The sequence below is a fragment of the Cyprinodon tularosa genome, unplaced genomic scaffold (assembly GCF_016077235.1).
Source record: "Cyprinodon tularosa strain WSP-4 unplaced genomic scaffold, ASM1607723v1 ctg615, whole genome shotgun sequence".
NCBI lineage: Eukaryota > Metazoa > Chordata > Actinopteri > Cyprinodontiformes > Cyprinodontidae > Cyprinodon > Cyprinodon tularosa.
In genome coordinates this window covers 221,975-237,085 of record NW_024039358.1, presented here as the reverse complement: position 1 = coordinate 237,085, position 15,111 = coordinate 221,975, and the positions used below count along the sequence as shown (strand labels likewise).

General features: G+C 37.4%; 1 protein-coding gene across 9 annotated transcripts in view; it reads left to right on the top strand.

Moving 5' to 3' along the window:
- Positions 1-15,111, top strand: part of mgat3b (beta-1,4-mannosyl-glycoprotein 4-beta-N-acetylglucosaminyltransferase b) — an 85,639-nt gene that overhangs the window by 44,828 nt on the left and 25,700 nt on the right. The window contains exon 1 of one of the 9 annotated variants that reach the window (XM_038307612.1): positions 2,663-2,693. The exons of 6 other annotated variants lie outside the window; for them this stretch is intronic. The gene's annotated coding sequence lies outside the window, so the exon portion shown is untranslated. Of the gene's footprint in view, positions 1-2,662; positions 2,694-5,655; positions 5,911-15,111 lie in introns of those variants that run through there. 2 more of the 9 variants (XM_038307616.1, XM_038307611.1) reach the window with 2 other exon arrangements.

The window sequence follows — 15,111 nt, the reverse complement described above, 5'->3', positions numbered from 1 at the left end:
TTCTGGTTTATACTGTGAATGCAAAGACAGATTGGTCAAGATAAGCAGACATGAGAGTCCATTTCCTGAGTTTGCTAAAGGGTTGAGATTGACTCATGTAGCCGGGCAAACATGAGCATAGTTGAACCCTTCAATGAACTGAGAGATGTTGGCTGCTGAAAATACCTAATATTTATCTTGTTCCATCTTTGGATGTTTCCAAACCTCCTCCATAACCCTGAAAACACTATATAGAGCTGGGTTTATATAGTGGATTTTATAGTAAATTCAGTTAACTGATCTTTCGGGAAGATGATCACTACTTTGACTTAGACTAATAAGGTATCTTAAAAAAAAACCGATGACAGAACTAAAATATGGTTCTCTATCTGCAGCTGGGGTTGAATTGTGCCATATTTAAAGTCATAAGAGGCATTCTATATGAAATGCATTCAGGACACAGTTAGCACCAATCTATTATAGAACATGGTGGGTAAACGTGTTGCTGTGGAGGACAATGTTCAAATTACTATTGTGAGGAGGAGGAGAAAATCAGGAGTTGATTCGACTCAGAGGTGTCCTGATACAATCGGAATTGATGCAGATCATGTAAACATGTATGTGTTAGAGAAATATAACCTATGCATGACTGCCTAGCAGTAATAATATATGATGATACATTGTCAGGGAAACAGAACAAGGGACTTTAACCATGATAAAAACATCAGCTCCCACAAAGTTGATGGCTCCACTGACTAGCTCCGACTGATCTACGTTCCCACCCTTACCTATGGTCATGAGATCTGGGTAATGACCATAAGAACAAGATAGCGAATACAAACGGCCAAATTGAGTTTCCTTTGCAGGGTGGCAGGGCGCACCCTTCGACATCGGGTGAGGAGCTCAGTTACCCAGGAAGAGCTCGGAGTAGAGTCATTGCTCCTCCATGTGGAAAGGAGCCAGCTGAGGTGGCTCGGGCATCTGTTCCGGATTCTTTCTGGTCACCTCCCTCGGGAGGTGTTCCAGGCATGTCCCATTGGGAGGAGGCCTCGTGGAAGGCCCAGGACACGCTGGGGGGGACTATGTCTCTGTGCTGGCCTCTGTGTCGCCTCTGGGTCTCCCCAGAGCAGCTGGAGGAAGTGTACATGGATTGGGAGGTCTGGGCATCTCTGCTTAGACTGCTGCGTCCTCGACCCGGCCCTGGATAAAGCGGAAGAAAATGGATGGATGGATGGATGTGTGTATATATATATATATATATATATATATATATATATATACTGGGGCTAAAAGAATTGATTAATCGATTTTTGAAATAATAGTCAACTTATTTAGTAATCGATTAATCTTTATCTGACAATCTTTATCCTTTAGCTGACAGTGCGACTCAGTTAGAGCAGTAAATATAGCAAAATTGTAAAAAAAAAAAAATATATATATACACATTTTGCATTTAAGATAAAGAAATCTTTTTTGTCAGTCAGTATGCTATATCCAGAACTCCTTAATTGGAAAAGTTTTTGTTTCACCTGGTTTAATTTCTTAAAAAATCTTATTTAAGAAACCTTTGACTGTGATTATTAATCGGTTAGTCAAAAAAATAATCAACAGATTAATCGATTTGAAAAATAATTATTAGTTGCAGGCCTAGTATGTAGTATGTATGTATGTATATAAAGATGCATGTTTGCCACAGTGTAGATTGAATAAAGTGGGGCAAACAGTTGGAGTATTAGACCCTCCCATTGGTCCCCTCAGTGTCCATGTTTCTAATGTAGGAGGAGATTGAACAATGCATTGTTGCTTAGTTTAAGTCTCCCTTAAAAACTTCAATGCCACCTTTATCATTCTGTTAAAAGGACCAATAAGGCTGAAGCTTGTAGGTTCATGAGGACCGTCGGACATAAGCCAGGGGCCAATTAGAAACCAGGTTTTGGTACCCATCTCTAACGGCCAGAGAACTTGACAAAACAAATCAACGTAAATGCTCCATAAATTGGGTTTTTGTTTTACTGCCCAACCTTTGTACATGCATTTCTCATGGACCTCGTTATGATACCTGCAATTAAACTGTAAAAGGCTGAGCCAGCTCTGCAGAGCCCAGTTCAACTGCTAGTTATCTATTAACCAAACTTATCATTTAACTGAACTCAACTTTATGAACATTTCTAACAGTAAAAAGCAACAGTCATCTGAAAAATGACTTTTGAGTAGAAACAGGGGACATAATGTAATAATTTAGACATTCCCCTTGAGGATCAGGTAATACTGAGAATACAAAAAAAAAAAAAAACTATTACTGAAAAGGGACAGTCTCCTATTTCTATCATAGGAATAGCTTTTCATTTGTCATTCTCTGAATTTCTGATTCTGAGAACAACAAATAATCCTAAACATAAAGTGATCTTGTGGGCTGATACAGGACAAAGGACTCCTTCAGATAAAAGTAGAGTCAGCTTACTCTAACACGATGATATACTTTCCTTGATAACTAAGCCATAAAAAGTTTGACGTTTAACATGGTGATAGGTCAGTGACAAGCCTCGCTGAGTCCAACCAGGACAGAAGACGCCCTTATACTGCTTCTCCTTGAAGTCGGACTGATATGCTTTTATTTCATGACTAAATGGGCTCTGGTCTAGGAAAACGGCTTTAACAAGAAGAGCCTACACACGAAGCAGACTGGGACCTTTTTGTCTCGCCAGTTGTGCGGTGTGAGTATTTGGACTTTTTTTACTTTCAGTATTATTACATTTCTGCATCATGTTGCACATGCAAGAGCTTGTTGTTCTGAATATTTTCCAACAGCAGCGGAAATTGAAATACTGAAACCATTTTTAAGCGTATCATTTCTTTAACCTTTCAACCAACAACGGAACCTGCTATAATGTTCTATGGTTAAGACTGAGAGTCAGCGGTATCAGACAGAACCCAGTTAATGACTTTCCGTGACGCTAATAGGAGATGACTTTTAATTTATCTGCATTTATGTACCATGTTTGCTCGCATTTACATGACAAGGAACCATCTGCATTCAGAAGATTGATCAGTACTTAATAAATAAAAGAATGCCCATATATTTATATCAGTCCAAGAATAAAAGGCTCCTGCTGCTATCGATGTTGCTTTATTGGAGTGGAATATGTTTGTAAAATGTAGCTTCATGCAGTGATAAAATGTCATTGCTTATTTAAGAGCACTGCAGACATCACCCAGTGTGTTCAGTCAGCAGGTGTGTATCTTCACTCAAAAATATGTACATCCTCTGTTTTTCAGCCTTACAAAATATGCATTTATGAAATCTGTTTTAATACTTTATTTGATAATGTCATGATGTTTCAAAGTTCTGACCCAAAATGCAGAAAACCACACAGAGAGTCCAGGTAAAAGGTTTAACAGGTTTTTGTTGAAGAAGTGAACAGGGGGAGAAGTGTTGCTCTGAATATGGCTCAATCGGAACTGCAAAGTGAGAGGAAGACACAGCGGTTAGTTCAGGCTCAGTGGGGAATTAGACTTGTGAAACTTGGAGAAGAGGTTTTGGTTGCCGACTCACGTTTCCAGTGAAGTTGTTGTTTTCTTGACTCCTGTCTGTGTGCTGAGGTTCCAGTGTTTGTCTGATTACTGTAGGTGGAGGGCGGAACAGGTTTTACCCAGAATGCGATTGACAGATGGAGAACGGAGATACTAACTGCCACCCAGATTTCCTGCGGTACTTGAACGGGTCATTGTGGAGAATAATCCCTTTGTCAGCGAAAGCTCAAACAATCTCTTGGGAAAGTGGATCCAAACCTCCTGTTTGTATCTCAGCTCAGTTTGAAGCTCAGTTTATCCTTCCAGGGTGTGAAGGTCCGAGAGATCCAGTTAGCAGGACAACTTCCTGCCAAGAGGCAAAGACAAAACAAAGTTAAACTCAGCTTGACTCAGCAAAACTCAGCTTGACTAGAGTACCCTAAACCGGCAAACACTCTGGCGTCGAAGTAGTGGCAGTCAGCAGCTTAAGTACACCCCGTTTAACGAGGAAACCATCCACAGGTGTGTGAGGAGGAGGACCAGAACCAGGCGCCTCCTGGTGGATGAAGGGAGACAAACATAGAAAACACAGACACAAAACATGAGTCCTGACAGATCAGTTATATTAGTTTCTATATTTGAGTAATGATCAACCTGTAGGCAGAGAACAAGATTTACAATTATCATAACTTTTTCTCAAAGTAAGAAAGGTTGTGTTGGTTTGAAATCCGTTGATCGCGTTTTTACTTTAGGAACAGCATTATAGCAGAGATAAATCAATATTTTGAAAGTTTGTATTATTTGAGTTAAAGTTAATTTTACATCTATTCTGTGTAAGTTATCATGATTTCTATTTTTAGAGGAATCTTTGCTCATTTTGGAAGAAATATTATTCCTCAGGGTCAACGATTGGTTGATATTTAAATCGTTCTGCGTCTTTTACTATGATGCGTAATCTGACCTTTTTGTGTTTGCTTAAATGGAATGCCTGCTCTGCGGGGAAGGGAAGGGCTGTGGAGTGCGGGCGTTTTACTAAAAATACATGCAATAGCTAAAAGAAAATAGGAGCACACATGCAAGTACAGATTTCACCTTTTTCGTTCCTTAAATAAACCCGGCCTGAATTAAATATCTGTCTTTTGTTAAAAAATAAGAGAGTAGGAATTTCCCAAAAAAAAGTCAAGTGGTAAATGTGTATATGGAAATACCAGGTACTAGACGTACAGACTTACAGATGTCTGTCAGCGACGCCTAATGCGGTGCAATAGTATGCATACATTTATCTCCTTATTTGCACACAAACAAGTGAGAAGTGCTTTGAGAACATGAACGATACGCCATTGGCTGCAATCAGCTCACAGAGGCAGGTGAACGCTAAGCCTGGTCTTTTTAAGAGCTCAAAAACAATTAAGGCTGGAAGTGATCAGCTATGAATTGGGACAATCTAGCCTTTAGTCTAAACGTGATTTTTTTAACATAATTTACAATATATAATAATAATATATGATTTATTCTTGTATGCATATTATTTATCAGAGGAAAACATAAGAAAATTAAAATACTAGAAAATCCAAACTAATAGGGTATCATAGTTATGGCTCTAAATAAGTGTAATAAACACCATATGACAAAGGTAAAGTAAAACCATCATAAATGATTATTTAGATGAAGATAAATGGTCTTTATTTTTATTTTTAGTGGGAGATGTAAGCAAACAGGACATGCCTCTACCATTTATTGTTTTGTTTATTTTTTTCCAACGGCGCTGCTAACAAGTTTAAAAGCTTTAAATCAGATTTGATCCAACTCTTTCCTTCGCATGAGGTTAAGAACAGCCTTATATTACAAGGGGCAAAACCAGGCAGGGAATTCAGCGTTTGTGACTGGAAAAAAAAAAAAAGACAGCCTCATGAAACATAAATTATTACCCAAGTTAGTTTTTTATTTAAAAATGGTGCTATTTAAGAAATTCCTCGCTCACATAAGTTTTTTCAGTGATCCTAATCGAGCTCCTGGTTAAAAAAAAAAGCTAAGCATACAGGCCTGAAGGGTGTGGTGACAAAGCTTTGTGTTGCACTGTCAAAACAAGCAACAAAGAGTGTCTTCTTGCAAACATGTATTAACGTGTCTCTGAATTGTGCTTATTCTTTTTCCCACACTGTACACACAGAGCGTCTCTGGATGCCCTGAACTTTTGCATATCTCAGATAAGTTAGCCTTGCAGTGCAAAAAGAGACCTTGTGTTTGCTATTGGCAATATTAGAAATGTGTAAAATTACCCGCTAGGAGACGTCTGCCACACTTGACTGGACACTGTCGCCTTCACACGAGTAGCAGCAATGGCAGATATATCTGTCAGAGTGCCTTCGCCGTCTGACTAGGACCGGATCTTGGAGTAACACACGGAGCAGGAGCTCTTTTGTAAGTTTATATGTGTGTGTAGTTCATGGCAGAATGTGTCCTTCGGGGTCGTGTGAAGTCAGGAATATGATTGTGGTTTGTGTCAAAATAAAAGTGGGGCTCTTCACTCCGTTATTTCTCATTTATTGACAGACAATTACAATAGAAACATGAGAGAAACCCATTTGAAAGTAATTTCATTAAAATTCTAATGCAGAGACACAAGAAAGGTCAAAGTCCTTTAGATGACTAATTAACACTTGTCCACTTTTGAAGTGGGACCTTTTGTAATGCAGTAATTTGGATTTTTTAGAGCCGTATTCAGCCACTGAAAAGTTTCCATAGAAATGGGCAGCTTAATTACAGCTTGCCTCTGAAAAGAGAAGAAACATGGGTGGACTGATCAAAGGAAGAGTGTTTTGCAAGAACATTTTTTCATTTTCACATGTTTAGGGAAATGTTCTTGAACACGAGCAACAAAGGGAAAATTATCAAAAGGTTTCATCTTTTCAGCTGCGGTGATGTACTGTGAAGCTTTCATGCAGGCTGTTTTACGATATTTTGGAAGAAAAGGAGCTATATGCCAGAGTGAACAGAAGGCGTTGTTGGGTCCTTTTACCGATTTATAGTCAAAGGATTTACCCGTTCTACAAAACAGTGCTGCAGCTAAGGATTATTATTTGAATAATGCATTAATTTGGTGATAGTTTTTATTTATTTAGTCAATTAATCGATCTAAAAACAGATGCTCTTAGTAAGATTACTCAGATCTATAAACAAATATCTGTATTCAAACAAAATAATTGATTTCATATTTTAAAGCCATTTAAAAAGCTCAAATGTAAACCCTTTTTTTAATTTAGTGTTTCACCTCTTAATTTTGTTTCTCAAAAGAGCTGGAAAACCAATGTTTTTTTCCCCCAATTATTTTACATACAAATGGATATATTCAGTTCAGTTTCTTTAAAGAGTGGTTATCAGATAAACTTCTATATTTCATCATAGACATAGTAGACATATATATATATATATATATATATATATATATATATATATATATATATATATATATATATATATATATATATATATATATATATATAAACTGTTTATTTATTTTATAAATAATTCATTTTGAATTGAAAAAGCTTCTTGGATGGGAAGCGAGAAATATAGTCTTACAGTTATATTTATAATATATATCGAGGCATGTATCTATGTTTTGTAACTACAAACAGGATGAAGCAGTTTGAAGTTAAAATGTATAAATGTTTGTTGAAGTTTCCTAAGGTGTAGAGGCATTCGTTTTTTGTATTTTACTGTATTTTGTATTTTGAACAACAGATCATCAAATGCAAATTGGACTAATTTTTAACAAATGTTACATAAAAGTCATCCTTTTATGCGTTTTTTGACACCAAAACCTTTTATTTTAGAGAACCTGGAAGCAGAGTAAAAATGATTTAGTTCATGTTGCAGCAGTTACTCTCTCTTGATGTCTAAGAACACAAAGCATCAAAACAGGTAGCTAATATATCTTAGTATTCAGATTTTGGGATTTCTTTTGACTCTTCAACTGGGAAGAGGAAAGAAACGTGACTTTTTATTTGGAGAAACTGACTGCTGATAATAATGCAATAATAATTCCAGAGCATGACTTTGCTTCTTAGAAATATGTAAAAGAACAACATTAAAATCTGAATCTCCTCATCTATTTTGTTTTCACAATAAGAGTTATCAAATATTGGGATTAAACTTTAGGTCTGTAAAACCTATCCCTACATATCATCCATGTTAAAGTCCTTTTATCACCTTCTGTTGTGTTTTTTCAAATGTAAGTCGAGATGATAGACTAGTGAAAGCCGCAGATTTCCCCCAATGTTCTTTTTTTATTGCATTTAGCTTGAAAGACAAAACAGATAACTTTTAATTGTATTCAAATAAAGAGACCTGATTAACCGGGATCTTTAAAATTGATATTAAACTATTTTAATGCCGCGGTGTGCATGTAAAGATGCAGGAGTGGTGATGCTGTGTGATTCCAGTGCTGACAGGCTTTTTTCTGCATAGAAGCACATTGCTGCAGAGCCACAGAGGGCTGATGGATAGTAGGAATTAGGAAAACTTTCTGCTTTGCTGAGGGCAATTAGTGAGGACAACTTTCTTACTTTAGCAAACACCAAATGACCCTCTGTTGCCGTTTTTGTCCCTTAATCTGTTGACATCTGTTCCTATGGAGACATTTGCCAATATTCCAGCTGGCAGAATCATCTTTAGAGTTGTTTAACTCTGATTAAATTTGTAGTCACAGGAGTGAAACTCAATTAAAGTGTTGTTTTTTTCTTCTCAGCCCTGACTCTATCTCAAGGTTTTTGTTCTCATGAAAAGGCGTTAGCTTTTTTTTTTTTTTTTTTTTTTTGCCTGTAGCAAGTCTAATAAACATATTTAAGAAATTGCTGTTCATAGCAGCCTGCCCCCACAAGTACCCTCTGAATTAAGGTCTTACTATTTAAATATTTAAAGCCTATTTTCTCACCAGGATAAGCAGGAAAAAAAAGCTATTCATTTGTTGTAACTATGCTGTAGTTTTAAATCTTACCTTCCTTCTGTCACCATAATGACTTGGTAATTGGATCTTATCCTCTCTGGGTTTTATTGGTAGATTTTGCTGCTTACCAGAGATGGTCTTAAATTTAGAAGCTGCCAAGTATTACCAGTAACTGTTAATTTTATTAACTCCTGCTGTAAAGTTGTTTTTCATCAAATGAATGGTGTTTCAGCTACAAGTTCTGACAAGTCTGAAACAATCGGAAAGGCTGCAAGCGAAGGAAAGACACGTTTTGAGAATAAAGGAAATAAATTCTTAGAAGAATTGGTTTCTGTTAAGGAAGTCTTCTACCTCACTGCTCTGAAGACTAAAAGCCAGAGCCGGAGCCATGGATCCGGTCGAACTGTTCCCTTCAGGCTATAGATGCAGAGGCACACCAGTTAGGAGCAATAGGATGATAACATCCTCCGTTCTCCATAGCTTTTCTTGGGTCTCATTGGCAAACAGTTTCCTTTCCAGGACAAAAAAAATTCTCACCCTGAATGATGTCTTCTGCATTATATTATATTATCTCTGTTTTAACTGTTATTGAATGAGTTGAACTGGTGTGTTTTGTAAATACGACTTTGTACCTCTATGAGACTGAAGAGATATAAATAATGACCACGGTTGAAAAAATAATCCTCAGAAATTGGCAATTTTCTTGCAAATATTTTTCATGTTTTGTTTTCTGAAAGCAAAATAAAAGCAAGCAAGAAAAATTCATTTATAAATATTGTATTTATATTTATTCTTCTGAAAGAAAAAGAAAAATAGGGAACCAAAATAAATCAACTCAATTCAAGATTACGCTGCTTCATGGAAAAACAAAACACCTCTAAATAACAGAGTCCAGTGTGACTCCTTGTGTTTTCTATATTCTTCTCTCCTCATCTCTGATAACGTTCCCAAAATGTCTACGTGACCTTTATCAACTCTGATGCATCCTGTAGCCGATTAGACTTTTGCTAGCCTGTTAGGGTAGCCATGCTACAGCTAAGCTCTCTTGGCCCCTTTTGCACATCCTCACAATAACCCTGCTTTTTCTAATCTGTGAGGATGAATCAAGCCCAGGTTGTATGATCATTACGATGATAATCCCAGCCTCCTCCTGCCCCATACCTTTGCAGTCACTGCATTAACACCTTTTAGGAGATCCTCCTTGAAAACCATTGTATTATTAATCAAGTCAGCCAGTCACAGGAAGGTGCATTATGTTATTTTATGTTTTGAGGACTAAGTTAGCTAAATCTGGGCATTGATTTGTCCTTTAGAATATTCTCTGGTGTTTAATCCCAGCAGGATGCAGTGCTTAGAATACTCTGGCAGAAATCCTGCAGTATTTAATTCTGCTGTGAATTCTCTGTCAATTGTCACACTTCCAATTTGTTTGCCCACATATCCCAGTTATTTTCCATTTAAATTTTTGCTAATTTCTCTCAAATATGACACTTCTGCTTCTCTATATGTGCGAGGCTTATTTTTTTTTTTTGCAGGCACGCTTTTTTTCAACAGTTTTTCTCTCTACTGTGTTCCTTCACTGACCTCTCTCTTCCGTCTTTAGCTCCGTCTGCTGATGTGTAATTAAAAACTGTTGCGCCAGTATAACAGTTGCGTTCAGGTGTTGTAGGAGTGTGTGCCGCTGCTGTCCTTCAATGCAGAGCTTATTTGCTGCTTAGCTGCTCCTGCAGAACTCAATGACCAGAACTGCTTATCTACCTTGTTGCACAGCATAGGGAAGAGCTGCTGTGAAAATTGGATGTTTTCCAGTCGGCTCATGTTTGTGAATTGCTGCTTTTTAAACCACTTTTGGGCAGTCGGTGTCCTGTTGTCCTCACTGTGGGATGATAAAGGAGACAGTTCTCTGGGCCTGAATCCGCATATTCAGCAATTACCACCAGACTAATGCAAAGATCTTAAAGCAAACCAAGGACAAAATGGAACATTTCTGATGACTTGCATGTTTGTTTCCATAAAAGCAATGATAGGAGGATAGACAACAGAAGCCAACATTTATTTATTTATTATTTTTTGTAAGCTGACCTACTTTAGTTAATCTCCCTGTGTGCCCGTACACTCTTACATGAAGCAGAATTAAAAACAAAAAAACCAAGCAGTTTACCTGATTTGTCAGGGTTGTGATGGAGCATTATTTTGTAAACTAATGATATCGCCGTCTGGCAGTTTTAGTGGATACAACAGGGATAAAAATTTGTGTAGTGCAAGCTGGCTAGCATTTCTCAAAGCATGTCCTGTGTTTTTACAAGGAATCCTCTAAAAAAGCCACTGGTGTCTGCTGCCATTCCATTTCCTCCCATGTGCAAAGCAAATATCTGATCATTTAAAATAGGTTCAACTTAAAGGGTCTGGCCTATTTACCTAGTTTTTTAGGCTCTTAAGGCATATAGACAAAACTAATGTCTGTTTTTTTTTTTTATTGAAGAAGAGTGGGTACTGTTTATGCTTCAAATAGTCCTTAAATTCAGCAATCTTCTGAGAGGATAGAACTAGAAAAGAGGTGAGAAAAAATTAGAAAGTTGTCTTTTTTTATTCAATCTTGCAAATAAAGACAAGATTTGGGGCAAAGCATGCAACAAGAAGTGCATCTTAAACATTTTGGACCTTATTCCAGCTTTCCCTAAAAAAAAATGGAGCATAGTCCAAGCTACAGTCTCAATTCTGAGAGCTAACGAGCCTGGAGTTCCTGTCAGTGCTGCGGGTTGCCTTTATACTGTATTTCTACTGGGGGAAGGAAGTGGGAGTGAAACAATTCAGCAGAAAAGGTAGCTTAAAGAAAGACGTGCTTTTAAATTGAGCTTCCATGAAACATGTTACAGAGTATTTAGGCGGGGTTGATATTTCAACACTCCTGCCATATTTGGGTTGGGAGGTTTTTTTTGTTAGTAAAATGTTCTTTATTTGTTCATTGATATTTGCCTCTCATAACAAACGTGCAAAAAAAAAAAAAAAAAAAAAGCAAGGATTTTTTTTAGCTTTAAAAAGTGCAACTGCTGTCGGAGACTCATTGGCTTTCATGTGTGATTAAAGAAATTCTGCAACTCTGACAAAGTCTGAATCCTATTTTTGTAAATTCATACCACTGCCACTCTTTTATACCTTTGCAGTTTTGGTTGCTCATATCAAACCATATTAATCTTAAGCAAGCCACTGCCGCTGGATATCTACCTGTAACCCAATCAAGGCTAATTGGTAGACTTGAGGACGTTACAGTCATTTTATGTAAACGCTGTTTAGTTTAATTCATGCTGAGCCTTTGGCCGCTGTCTGTCATTGAACATGCTGGACCTGTAAATGTTGATAGCCTTAAGCCAGGAATACACTGTACGATTTTTTCAGTCATTGCACGCAGCTGCAGCTCACACTTTACAACGAAACCGCAGGGTTTCGTCGTAAAGTGTGAGTTCACTGTAAGACGCTCTGATACGATCTACCTGCTCACGCTGTATGACTAAAAACCACATCGGACTCAGCTCCGGAGACAGATAGCACTACTGGGACTCATCTATCCAGAAGGCAAACCAATAGAAAAGGATTATTAAGCTCACTAGAGTGAAACGCACTGCTTTGGCAATTTGTGCAATTTTGTGCTGAAAGCCCTAAAAAGAAAATGCGGCGACATATTTGGACAAAGACATGGCTGAGCAAATGTGGCTGCTTAAGGTCTGTCAATTTTACAGAAAGAACTCAATTTCAGTCGCACCCCCGCCATGCTTCTGTGTTTTCATCTAAGAGGAAGAAGAAAAATACTTGTTTGCGCATTCCCACTGAGCGATTTGCCCACGATGGTCGACTGAAAATGAAACATGTTTGGTTTTCTCCAGACCTCACGATTCCTGATCGGGAGGTGGCGCTGAGAGGCTGATCGCCCCTCGTTACCCCCTGTACACTACATGACGCACAACGCGCGATCAAGCTGAAAGTCAGCCCGATCGGAAAATTTTCGCCAATTTTAGATCTGCTAAGTGCCGATACAGTTAAACATTCTCTTAAATGTCAACTGCGTAATCATTTTGACTTTGTTTGGTGGAATTCGGTAAAGTGTGATTTTAAAAGCTGTCCATTTAGGTAGAAGTGTGATGGTCGTATATTATGTAGAGCAAAGGTGGTGAATAAATGTATATTTCTCTCTACTATTTATAATTCTATGAAAATATTCGTGTTGCCTTTACCCTTATTTTGATGATATTTTCAATCCTAGCTCTACATGTGTTTTTTATACCTCGCAGTCAGCTGGAGGGTGTCAACATGGACTGCAGAGTTGTAGCTTATCACTTCTAAGCATTCCTCTTATGCGTCTGATCCACCTCAGTAGGTATCCACAGAGCCATAACGGCCATGGAGGGAAACTGTATTCAGGATAAGCGAACAAGTATTCCTGCTGCAGGAGGAGAAAAGCCACATTTTGATCCTTCTTGTTCCACCTCTACTGGAAAATAAACGTTAAGAAGCAGAATCCCATGCAATCATAGTGAGGAGAGCAAAAAACAACTCTGTACTTTTTTTTTAATGACCGAAAGCTCCAAATAACAGCTAAATTGTACTTAATGCACAGAGCCGCAGCTAGATATTGCTGGACTCATTTTATCTAGCTTTTACAAACACGATTTAATGTTGTTTTAAGTTTGTGAATAAGAATAAAACCATGAAAAAAATAAACTTAATTAAAGCAGGATTACAAGACCTGTCAGATTTTTTTAAAGGTTGCCGCCTGTTTAATAAAAAAGAATTGGTTAAAATCTTCAATTAATTTGATCCCTGGTTGTATAATTAATTTGAATGCCTTCAGCATACCTGATAAATACAATTATATGAGCATGCAGGAAAGGAAAAGGAAAAATAGTACAAATAGTCATTTTTTCTGTTTGGTTTGTCTGTTTCCTCATTCATTGCTGCAGGATTGTTTATTTAAAAATGATGTCGTTTTACAGATATAATAGAGGTATATGTTTCAAATCAGAAAATTCACTAACCTCTGATGAACCCCTACTAGACTCCTTCATTCCCTGACTTCCAATCATTGTTTTTAAAAATAGCTGTAATAAATTATCGCCTGACAGATATTTGAAAAGCATCCATCAGTATTAAAGTCCCTGCAGTGACCTTCAGTAAGTGGGAGAAATGTAATTAGAAGTGGGTGGTCACTCACTCCACAGGAAGAGGGATTTAAGAGAAAATGAAACTGATAACAGGGGAAAAAACTGTTTAGTTGAAGAGATTGGGATGTGACTATGTGTGAACCTCTGATGAATCAGCTTAAAATCAGTCAGAGCAAGCTGACCTGAAAGAAAGCAAAGAAATGAGCAAAAAAGAATGGCTGAATCAGCCTTCACAGAGGGAGAAGGTAAAGTTCAGCTAAGTCTGAAGTCAGCAGACTTAACATCATCAGGGGCTAAACATGACACTGGTAAATATCTGAATTAGGTTAAGATCTTTATTTACCTACAAGGCTCCGTTATTAAATGGTTTATTGATAAATGCATAAAAGACCAACTTAAGGACTTGTTTTTTATCTATTTAAATGTAGTTTGAATTGTAGCTTAAGAAGTTGCAAAAGAGTTATAACACAGGATATAGAAATTGGTAATTGATGCATAAAAGATTGGCCAACCAAGAAGACGGTAGTGATCCAAAGGCCTGCAGCTTGAACTTTAGTTTAGATTTACATACAAAGTTGTTTGTTAATAAGAAAGCAGTCAAGAGAAACATGTTATAAGAAACTGTAGCTAGAATACCTAGCAAACCAGCACTTTACTCTGGGATTTAAAGGCACTTTCACTGTTAATTGCATCAGAATCTAACGTTCGCTTTTGGGAAAACTACTATTCAAGAAAGCCAAAATTCAAGCCGTGTTCAATTAGATATTATCAATATTTTGCGTAGCATTGTTTGATGTGCACTCTTTTTTCTATTAAAATGATATTCATCCTCAGTGCATTGACAACATTTATATCTGTAGTTGAAAATCTATGAATTTCAGACTGTTTGACACTTTGCTTTGCTTAAACAGATAAAATGAGGATTTGTTTTGCTAAATAGTTACTGAAAACTGGGACTCATTTTCTACATGGGCTACATTTACTGCTGCAACATCTGGTCCTTGCTTCTGGCTGTAATTTATCGTCGAAACAATGTACATAAAGGTTTATTTCTTGTTTTTATCGGTTAAGCATTACTGGTAAACCCAGCGCAGTCATATCCCAAGCTGTAACAAAATGCTCATTTAAAGTTTCATGTTTTCCTGGATGCATCACTGCAATACTGTTTTAACATGCCTCTTTAATACTTGCCTGCGGCTTTCCAGAATGAAGGTGTTGGTCTTTCTTGATATTCCAAGAAGTCACACGTCACTCTGCGTTGGCTCCAACTACAGAGCTGCTTAAAGGTCTGGTTTGGAGAGTTAAAGCTATGTGTGAGGATTCACCCCCATACAGTACTTGTCTTATCTCTACCAGGACCCTGACTTCCAATTTGCGATGCTTGGGGCTAAATTCTTGTAAAATCCACTCCAAATGTGAACCCAAAATAGGAGTGTCTAGACTGCCTCCTTTAGGAGCATTCTTTAAATATGAAGTTAGACTCCAGAACAGGATTCATTGTCCTTTAAGGTTTATATT